This window comes from Macadamia integrifolia, unplaced genomic scaffold, assembly GCF_013358625.1.
Source record: "Macadamia integrifolia cultivar HAES 741 unplaced genomic scaffold, SCU_Mint_v3 scaffold1381, whole genome shotgun sequence".
NCBI lineage: Eukaryota > Viridiplantae > Streptophyta > Magnoliopsida > Proteales > Proteaceae > Macadamia > Macadamia integrifolia.
Window position 1 is genome coordinate 244,125 of NW_024868184.1, and position 11,492 is coordinate 255,616.

At 41.9% G+C, this 11,492-nt stretch overlaps 1 long non-coding RNA gene across 1 annotated transcript; it reads left to right on the forward strand.

Annotated features, from left to right (window-relative positions):
• Positions 1 to 526: 526 nt before the first annotated feature.
• On the forward strand, positions 527 to 2,127 carry LOC122063617. The gene is made up of 3 exons (XR_006135408.1): positions 527 to 1,345; positions 1,413 to 1,750; positions 1,821 to 2,127. It is a non-coding gene; the product is annotated as an uncharacterized LOC122063617 (long non-coding RNA).
• The last annotated feature ends 9,365 nt before the right edge of the window (positions 2,128 to 11,492 follow it).

Consider the following 11,492-nt stretch of genomic DNA (forward strand, 5'->3'; position numbering starts at 1 on the left):
AACCTTCAGGTTTTTCTTAAAGTTCTTCATCTTGTTCTTGAAGTTCTTTATCTTGTTCTTGAAGATCTTCATCTAGTTCTTGAGGGAGGAGTCATTTAGAGAATTTGATATTCTTGTAGCCTTTTGTGCAAATTAGAAAACTTTTTAGGGGCTTCTTATAAATTAGGAAACTTCTGGGGCTTTTTATGATTTTTGAAAATATGGCTGAAAGAAGAAAAAGAAAGACTTGTGGAGAAATCCAGCTGGAGAGTTGCAGTAGTTCTTCCCACAGGGATGAGGGCCTGGCCAATTGGTACTCCGGGTAGACTCATCACAACGGTCGAAACGACATCTGCAACTCCATATGGGGTTCTTGGGTAAGTCTTTATATTTCATTCATTATTTTGATCATCTTTTATTCTTGTTTTGTTTTTCTTCTTTTTTTTATTATCTTTTATAGTGTTTTCATTTTTTTATATATATTCTTTATTTCCATTAGCATGAGGAGAGGGAACCACCTACCTTGGCCCTATATGGCCATCCGAACATGGTTCAGTCATTGCACTGGATGCTTCCTCGTAGAGTGAAGGAGATAGTTGATGCATCTTATCTGTGCCGGTTAGCCCTTATAGAGACCCGAAAGTTCAATCTGGCACTGGTGGGGGCCCTGATGGAGTGGTGGTGGTCGAGTACTCATTCTTTTCATCTCCCTATTGGAAAGATCACCATCATGCCCCTATGCTTCTATGCCTTAACATGCGTTCCATTTGGGGGTAGACCCATGACCCTACTTGGGATTTTGACTATCAGGGAGTTTGCAGACTTGACAGGGCTTACCATTGCAGCTGACCAGACACACATCTGTCTAGGGGAGATTAGTGCCCGATGGCGGAAAACCAGCCGATGGGAGAACCCAGGTAACATGGCACAAGTGGCCTGTTCTTTCTTGCTATTTGTTGTGGGTCAGTGCCTTTTTAGTGATCTCCAAGGGGGAGTAGACATTCGCCTAGTGTTCTTCCTCTGAGATCTTTATGCAGTAGATTTTTGGGACTGGGGTGGGGCCACCTACTCTTGTGGACCCTAGACTTGCTATCATATGGAGACTGAGGTCTTAAGGGAGCAGGCTTCATCCTCTAGGTAACTTTCCTTCTTGTACCCATTTCCTTTCATTCATTTGGACTACACTTTCTTACTTTAATCTCCTAAAATAGCCTTGGTGCTTTGAGCACTTGGGAACTGTAGCTCCTAGACTAAGGGATCCTCAAGCATTCTTCTTCCCTATAGCCACGAGGTGGGGCGACAATCAGCTGATCAGGGCTTCGTGCCATCCTCTGGGGACCACCACTCACTGAGGGATCTCACTGAGGTATGCCATATTTGACATTAAAATTTCTTTTATCTTGTGCTGTACTTACTTTTCTTTTGATTTGCAGGTCACTTGGAGACCATTCCAGTGCATCCTATTTCCAGACTTTGAAGGAGTCGTGTTGGCTAGGCACTTATCCAAGAACCGAGTCCTTTTCAAGGCAAATGGGGCCACGTCTGGTATCTGGGAGAGAGAGTAGTACCCCAGTGGTCAGATGTTGAGTCACGCCCCTCTCTCGGTCTTCCTCCACCCACTATGCACTACCCAGAGATCATCCCAACAAATGAGATTGAGCATTTGTCTGACGGAGTATGGGATGACTCATTTCTTGACCAGGATAGGGATTACAGAACCTTCCTGGAGGAGGAGATAGTATGCACCCCTCTTGGTCCTGATGGTTCAATGGTATGTTGCCCTTTCTTAAGTATTTCCTTCAAATTTTTTCTTGTTTTAGTCTTGACTGATGTTCTTTTAGGGGAGAATGCGACGTGTAGATCCTTTTATTGTTCGATCGCATGTCAGTGCCGTTGATCCTTCACAAGCGGGACCCTCTACCAGTGTAGGTGGGTCTCTCAGAGTTGCTAGCATCTCCTTCTATGGCTTCTCTACTTGGAACTATCCCAACGCGGCCAACCCCAGTTTCCCTCGTCTTCTGGAGCAAAACACAGATGTAGATACTTCCCTTGGGCTGCCTATTCCTTATGACTATGTGAGTATCTGATCATCCTTCAATTGACTCTTGACTTTCTTTGGCTGATATGCTCTTTCTTAGATGTCTCCGAGGGTCTATCATGAGATCAGGAGGCAATGGTTGCCAAGGTATCTCCTACCTTCATCCTTTTTTCTTTTGCCCTGCTTCCTCCATTATTCTTCTTCTTGATCCTTTCCTATATTTCTTAGGATGGGAGGATTGCTGCCTTGGAGAGCCAAGTTAGTTCCTACGAGCAGGAAATTGCATAGCAGGATGCATTGATTCAGGGCATGACACAGAGGATGGAGAAAACTGTACTAGCACCTGCGAGTTCCCCGGTACACCATGGGGATGATTCAGAGTATTGTTCAGATGATGACTTTTGACCCATAGGGATTTGTTCCTATATTTACTGTAAACACAAACACATGTATATTTTCCTTTTTATTTTTCCCTCCCCCTTATTTGTTCATCATTTTATTTTAGCATCTTATGAATGAAAACATATCTTTAGTACAAAGAAAATCTTTCTTTTTTTTTTTTTTTTTTTTGTGGTTTGCTATGTTTAGGCATAATCGATTCCATAACACAAGTCATACTTAGAATTATCGAGATAACACTAGAATCCAAATACTTCCTCATTCTATTACCAAGGGAATTACATGAAAAGGGGAACAATTTTCCTACCATAAACAGGATAGGTGAGGAACAACGTGGGAAGAAAACTCTTGAGGTGGGTGAAAGTTCACAAACTCCTCTAGGTCTGTCACCTCGAGCCCATATTGTCGGCTGATGTACGTAGGCAAATAAAAGGATGTGTGAGTGAATCCCATCAACCTGACATAATTGTAACAAGGAGTCTTTATCAAAAAATCTTCTTGTAGCCTCCCAGGGCACATCCATGCGATATCTTGCATAGTCTTTTCCTACAGGTACTTCTCCTAATAAGTGATAAGGTTGAATTCTGGAACTTCCCTCTTGTCTTGGTAGCAAAGAGCTTCAAGTGGGCCTCCTTTTAATGGCTTGGTTAACTTTAGTTTCTCAAGGAGCCAAATCTAAAAAATAGCAGGACTCCCTTGATAATGATCTAGTCTGAATCTATAGCCATGGCTTATGTCATTGAATCCCTTGAATGTTTCTACAAGAATCGTAGGGATGATATAACCTCCTTTCTTCAACTGTTTTACCACCTCAATCAGAACGGATGGTGCACCACATCTAGGAGTGCGGAGAACATAAAGAGCTATCATACAAAGTAAATAAGCATCCTATGATCTCTGTTGATGGATTCCTCCCATTGGTAGACATTGGATGAAGATCTGGGCCACCTTCAGAATGTCAATCTTCCCATACCTGACAAATTGCTTCATTTCCTCTTCCTTCCATCCAAAGAAGTCCTGAATTTCCTCTGAATAATCTTTCTTCAAAGATGGTTGGAACAAACTATCTTGGGGTGGAGATAACATACAAACCCAAAATTCTTCAAGAGTTGGGGCAGATCTTAACCAATCCAATCGAAATACATGTAAATTGGCATCCCAATGTTGAGGCACCTGCCAGAGTAATTGGTGATGTAGCTTCAGACATCCGATCTGGCCAAGAAATGACACATTTATGGATTTCAGCAATCTTGGCACCCTTAGGTTTATGTCTAAGGTCCATTTCCTTAACGTCTCATCCAACGAGCTCATGACTTTTCCTGAAACCATTACAAATAAAAGAGATATGATGATTTACCAAAGCATTACTCATTAGCTAATGACTCAAACAAGCCTTCACCACTGTTACATCAAGCTCTTCTCTTTTTTTTCTTTTTTTTTTTACTGATCAAGGATGGGGAATAAACTGGTGCCGGGTGGCGATTTTCCTTTAGGGGATGGAATCTGGGATAAGGGTTTGATGGACCATAGGTGAATGGCAGATACCTAATGGCCTTGCATGTCAAATGGAGATTCTTGGGGGATAGAACCCTGGATAAGAAGTGACGGACCAATGGGTGGATGACATTTACCTAATGGCCTTAGAAGCCAAATGGCGATTCTTGGGGGACACAAACTATGATGATATTTTAAGATTATTTTATTATTAATCGAGAAACCAATTTATTGCCTTTAGATGGTTGAGACCGCACTTGCACATATCAACTTGCCTACATATCCCTCGAAAGGAATCAGGTCTGACGTAGTTCAAGACATTCACCCTTTCAGACATAATATTTTTTGAGTTAATCCATGTTGACCAGTCCAGGAATTTCTTCGCCATTGTGGTCTATGAGTTTCATAGCTTTGCCTGGTAGAATTTCTTTGACAGTGAACGGGCTACTCCAGTTGGGCCTGAATTTTCCTCTTGGGTCATGAATTGGGGCTCTTTGTTATTAAAGAACGAGTTTTCCCTCCTCTATATAACAGGGCCTCACATTCTTATTAAAGGCCCTAGCCATTCTCAGTTGATATTTTTTCAAATTATCCATAGCTTTCATGCACCTTTCATTGAGAAAATTGAGCTCTTCATATCGAGCCTTCACCCACTCTCCTTCAAGTAGCTAATTATCAAAAAGCACCCTTAGGGATGGTACCAGGATTTCTATGGGTAGAACTTCCTCAATCCCATATACCAAAGAGAAAGGGGTTGCCCTTATTGGGGATCGCACAGAAGTCTGGTATGCCCATAAGGTAAGGGTTAACTTATCAGCCCAACCCTTGTGTGTTTCAGCCATCTTCTGTAAGATCACCTTGATGTTCTTGTTAGCTGCTTCTATTGCCCCATTGGTCTATGGCCTATAAGTGGTAGACCGATGCCTTCTGATACCAAACTTTGTGCAGACTTTATTGGTCTTTTGCCCTAGAAATGGGATCCCTGATCTGATATCAATTCTTAAGGTACTCCATATCGGGAAATGATATTTTCATGGATGAATTTTGCCACATTAGCAGATGTGAGGACCACATAGGACTGAGCTTCTACCCACTTGGTGAAATAATCAATGGCTACCAAGATGAACTCGTGATCGTTGGATGCCTTGGGGTTAACCTTTCTAATGATATCGATGCCCCAAGTGGAGAATAGCCAAGGTGAACTGAGCGAATACAGCTCAGCTGGCAGGATATGTATGATGTTAGCAAATATCTGACACTTGTAGCATATTTTGATGAAGTCCATACAATCTGCTTCTATTGTGTTCCAGTAATATCCCAGCTTGAGGGTCTTCTTAGATAACATCTTGGCATTCATGTGGGGTCCATAAAGACCTTGATGAATTTCCTCATCTACACATAACAACTGTATTCTATCATAGGATCTCCTGTATAACAGATCCTCTTGAAGAATAAACTGAGTGGCATATCTTTTCAGAAACTTCTTTTCTCTGCCAGTTGCCTCAATTGGGTACTTCCTTTCTCTGATGAAATCCACTATGTGAGCAAACTAAGACCGACCATCCACAGTGAGAAAGTTCACCAAATTCTGATAAATGGCATGCTTCTTTGTTCCACCAAGAACGGTCGAACCCTAGCCATAGGGTTGTATTCTACCATGGAAGCCAAGTTTGCAAGGGCATCAGTAAACCTGTTGTTATCTCTCTGGAAGTATTTGAACGAGATGTTCTCAAAGTGTTCAATCACCTGTTCCAGATATTCTTGATACGGCTTCAGCTTTTCATCTCTAGTCTTTCACTTTCCCTATGTCTAGCAGATGTCGATGGATGAATCATTGTAAACCTTGATCCTTTTCACACTAATAGTCAAAATAGTTTTGAGCCCCAAAGCACAAGCTTCATATTCAGCAATATTGTTGGTACAGGGGAAGTCAAGGTGGAATGATGAAGGCAGATAAAGGCCGTTAGGAGTGACAAGCAATATTCTTGCACCACATCCCTTCTGATTGGCTGCTCCATCAAAGAATAACTACCATTCATTAACTGTGTCTTCTTCCTCTATCACTGTGATTCCTTCATCGGGAAAGGCATCATCCAAGGATCTTCCATCTTCTATGGGGTGGTTAGCCAAATGATCGGCTATGGCCTGCTTGATAGATTTATGAGTAACATAGGTGATGTCAAACTCTGATAGTAAAAGCAACCAATGGGCCATCCTTCCTGTTAAGGTTGGTTTCTGGAAGAGGCATTTGATGGGATCCATCCTTGAAATTAAGTGCACCGGATAGGAAACCATGTAGTGTCACAATCTTTTCGTTGCCTAAATCAAAACAGCACAAGTTCTTTCCAAAGATGTGTACCGTATCTCATATTCTAGGAACTTCTTTCTAAGGTAATATAAGGCATGCTCTGCCCCTTCTTTTATCTCCTTCTGTGCTAGCAATGAGCCCATGGAATATTCTCCCACGGATAAGTACAAGAGAAGTGGTTCTCCTTCCACCGGTGGTGTCAATACTAGTGGGTTCATGAGGTATCCCTTGATTTTGTCAAAAGCTTGTTGGCATTGATCATTCCATTCCATGGGCTGATCCTTCTTCAGCAGCTTAAAAATTGGTTCACAGATTGTAGTCAACTAAGCTATGAATCTGTTAATATACTGGATATGACCCAGAAATCCTCATATTTACTTCTCAGTCCGAGGTGTGGGCATTTTTTGAATTGCATTGGTCTTGATAGGGTCGACTTCAATGCCTCTCTCACTCACTAAGAATCCTAACAACTTTCCTGCTATTGCCCCAAATAAATATTTTTGAGGATTCAACTTTAGCTGATACTTCTTTATTCTTTTAAAGAATCGCCTTAACGTGGGAATAAGACCCTGTCGATCTTTTAACTTTACTATCTTGTCATCCACATAGACTTCCACATCTTTTTTCACCATGTCATGTAATATTGCCGTAGCTGCTCTCTGATAAGTTGACCTGGCGTTCTTCAATCCAAAAGATCTTCTAGGTGCATGCTTATTTGGTTGTATCCTAAAAATCCATCCATAAATGATAACAAAGAATGCCCCGTCGTATTATCTACCAATACATCGATGTGAGGTAATGGGAAGTCATCTTTAGGGCTCACTTTGTTAAGATCTCGGAAGTCTACGCATATTCGTACCTTGCCATCTTTTTTCGGTACTAGTACAATGTTGGCCAGCCATTGGGGCTATTTTACCACTTTTAGAAACCCTGCATTCCACTGCTTCACAACCTCTTCTCTGATCTTCTCACTCCATTCTGGCCATATTCTTTGGAGCTTTTGCTTTACCAACTTTGCCCTAGGGTAAGTTTGCGATCGATGCTACACGATGTTGGGGTCAACACCAGGCATATCCTCATAAGGCCAAGTAAAGACCTCGGTGAATTCCTTTAGAAGACTAATCATTTGTTCTGCTTATTCGTCATTAAGGGTAGTGCCAATTTTTACCTCTCAAAGGCATTGGTCGATTCCTAGATTAATAACCCAAGTATCCTCATGGATGGGTTGGGCTTTTTTTGGTTTGGATTGTCTTATTGATTCTTGATATTTATTAAGATCATCATCAGAAAAGGAGGCAAGTCATACTCGGAATCAAAAATTTCACTCATGAAAGAAGGAGTAACAAACTCAACATACAAAGACTCGGGACTCTCCTTGAGAGGGGAGGCTGACATAAAATCATAAACAACAGACTCGACTATAGACTTGATAACTGGCTTGATGCTTTTGCCAGGGATATTCAGGCTGGTTGACTCAATAGCATGAGTAAACTTTAAGTTTTCTCCAATGCTTCTCCAGTTCAGGAGCAGTTTAGTGGCTTAATGGATGAGGAGGTGTGGCAAAGGGCCTTCTTCTTCTTCTGAAAAAGTTGTTGCTATTTCTTCAGTGGCGCAATGGTTCTTCTGGCTAGGTGCCTATTCCTTCACGAATACTAGCTGGTCAATCTCATTCTCTCGAAAGCCAAACTTTCTAACAGGTGAAGATTGGTAGAGACTGCTCAATCCTTTTTCTATAAAGTCCATCTTTTTCAACCTATTGAGGGATGCCATCCCGGTACCTCGATCACATCTTTGACCACCTACATGAGCCTTCCCGTTGTAGTTGGTTCAGGCACAGTACAAACAAACCATCATTCTCTGTGCTCTTCTCTGCTTCGTATATACACTTCTTCCTCTAAAAGGACGAGGCTTGAGCCCACGTAGCTCTTGAGCTCTTGGTTCTTGTAGGAGGGAGCAAATGTACCTTTTCAAATCAATGGGAATCGATAGGCTCCAGGTGAGCCTTATCTTCTTTTCCCATTCTCTTTTCAGGAGGACTAGAGGACTTGGTGCCTCCTTTGATTGGATCAATGTTGTAGGGTCACCATAGGAAGAAGACCCAATCTCAATCAATGTAATTTCTGCTATCTCGGTGATGTAACTGTGACTAGAATTTTCTGTTGTTCCACTTCATGAGTCACCAAGTCGATCTCGTCATGGAAAAATACTTTAAATCCTGATTGCATCTTTACGAAATTTTCATCAAACCATGGCCCACATTACCACTGACAGGGAAATCCTCTCCTTCTTTTACAAAATACCATTGAGAGTAGGGTAGTAAGAGACGAAGATCTTCCTAGTCATCCTTAAGACTTTCTGCCCCTTGGTGGTCAAAGGAGTGTACCCAAGACCATTCTTTCCCTTGTTCACTGCCAAACTAGGCTGCTTTGAAACTCCTTGATGATAATTTCCTAGCTTCATGCCAGGAAAATATTACATATTCTTCATCATCAGATTCACCGACGGACTCTAAATGGCTTTATAGTTAGCCGGGATTTCCTCCTTTGGAACTTCTTTGGCAATGACTGCACAAGTTGTTTCTAATTTGAAACCACTTAGTTGAACTTCTTGGTCTTGTTCTTCTCCATTTTCAATATTGGCCAAGGTGTTAACCACTTCGGGGTCTCCGGCTACCATGATTACCTTTTCTTCATGAATGAACTGCATTTTTTGATAGAGACTAGAAGAAACTGCCTTCACCGGATGCAACCAAGGCCTTCCCAATAGCATGTTAAAAGCTACCAGTATATCAATGACTTGGAAGTCAATATCAAACTTCATCGGGCTAATCTTTACGGCAAGAGTAAGGATGCCAAGGATTTTCCTCTTAGTATTGTTATATGCCCTTATGGTTTGGGTAGTCAGCCTCATTTCTTCCAGGTTGATGCCAATACTCTTTACCGATCTTAATGGTAGCACATTTAAAGCGGACCCGTTGTCAATTAGAACCTAGGGAACCACCTTGTCAAGACATTTTACTATGATGTGGACAGCTCGATTGTGCAGGACCCCTTTGGGAAGCTTTGAATCTGAGAACACCAAGGATTGCACTACATATGTTGCCCCTACTATATGTGCAAAATGTGCCAGACTTATCTCGATCGGCACTTGTACATTGGTGAGAGACTTCAAAACTACTTCACGGTGTGTGGGGGATGCCATCAACAATCCCCAAATTAAGATATTAGCCTGGGACTTCTTGAGTTGAGCCAAGACTGGGTTCTCTGGTTCTTTCTTTAAGCTGCTGGTTCCAGCCTCATGGGTCCCTGACTATTCCACTGCTAGAGCCTTGCCCTTATAGTCTCTTTCACTTCTAGTTTCCATAACGTTGACAAGCTTCGTCACAATAATCTTTGTGGGATAACAATCTTCATCATCACTATTTGTTATGGTGATTATCCCTACCATGGGATCATCCTCTTCTTCTGATTCCCCCTCCCTGCTTAGGGTGGGAAGTCGAGGTCCTCCACAAATGTCGAGGGCCCTAGCTTGTAACTTCTTGACTGCGTTAGACAACTGTTGGAATACGACGTCTACTACTTTTGTGAATGTGTCATCTGGCCCTATTTCCTCCAGATCATTTAGATGCTCACTGTAGTAATGATCACTGATAGTTACTTCACCAAATATGCTATCAATTTCTTCCACTCTCTCTTGTATTCTCAATGTGTTAGAGTACACTTCACACATCTTTTCTTCCAACTCAAATGTGGAGTACTGTTCGTCCATATAAACTTATGTCAGCTCTCCAAATTCCTCATCATTTTCTAAATCTAATGTAGAATCATCTCCCTCCATGCAGAGGGAAGGGTAAATGCCACCTGTCAGATCAGCTATTAGATCATTACCACCGATAGCATAGACTAAGAAACATGTTTGATGATCTGGTGAGTAATATTCTGACTCATCATCATTGTCATTGTACCAAGGCCCTTGGTAGTCATCTCAGTCCGGATACTCATCATCCTCTTGAGAATCAGAGTCATCTCCATCCTTCTCATCTTCACTCTCATCATCCTCTGTATCACTCCCTATATGGATTAGGGAGGCATGCTCTTTGTTTTGTTCTCCTATTAAAAATGCTATTACTGCCCTGAGGAGGTCATCTGTGACTTCTTCAATATTCTCCAAGTTATCCTCTTGAGGCACGGTGGGCCAAATTAGAGAAGTGGGGTCACCATCCTAGTCTTTTCCTAAAGCAATCACTGATCCCATTGGTGAAGTCATCTTTGGGGAGTCTGGTAATGTAAGCATATCCTTCCAATCGTACCTGTCCGTCCATCCTTCGTTTGGGTTATATAACGAACCTTGAGAATGGGATTAATATGAGGGTGATGAAGGATACAAAGCGGGATGGTATGAAGATGGTGTAAATGTGAGAGGTAGGATATGAAGATTGGGGGTGATAGGATGAAGAAATTCCTCCTCCTTGATGGTGGGGTGAAGGTGATGATTTAGCAGAGACTGGTAATATGATGAAGGTTGGAGGTATGGTAGAGGTTGTAATATGGTATGGCGGATTCTTCTATTGATTAAGAAGGATGAACGATGGGAGTCCAATCTTCTGATTTTTCTTCTGATGAGTCTTTCCTTTTAGGAGTCCTCATGATTCTAGCCCTTTGACTCATGATTTTCCTACGGGCATTCATGGGATTCCTTTGAGCTCGGGATACAATGAGTTGAGTAAGGTCACTCTCTATGGCTTCTTCATCTAGATTGTTCACATGATCAAGAAGTGGATTGGTGTTGACATTGGGAGGTTGCTTCACCTTGACCTGAATAGTTTCGTTGTCTGCCAAGTCCTGGATCACATGTAGGAGACCTATGCATCTTTCAGTGGAGTGCCCTTTCTGAGTATGGTAAGCATAATATTCATGATCCTTGTTTCTTTAATTTCTCATATACTACTATCATGGGCATTCCTAAATCAGAAAGCTGCCTTCTAGGATGAGGGGCCTTCTGAGAGAGTGCATTTGCTTGTATTATGAATGGCTGTGAAGAAGTGGTTGGTGAGATTGACTGCTGCACTACACTTACCACATTATTTTTTGGACCCTTTCTCCATCCAACTCTAGTGTTCTTGCTTGCATCTCTTAGAATTCTATTTTCCACGCGTGTGCCGGTGGCTATCAAGGCCTCAAAAGTCTATAGATGTTGGTAGTAAGGAACATCATAATAAGGCTTTGATAAGTTCTCTATCAACATCTCCACTTGCTCTGCTTCTGATGGTCGATC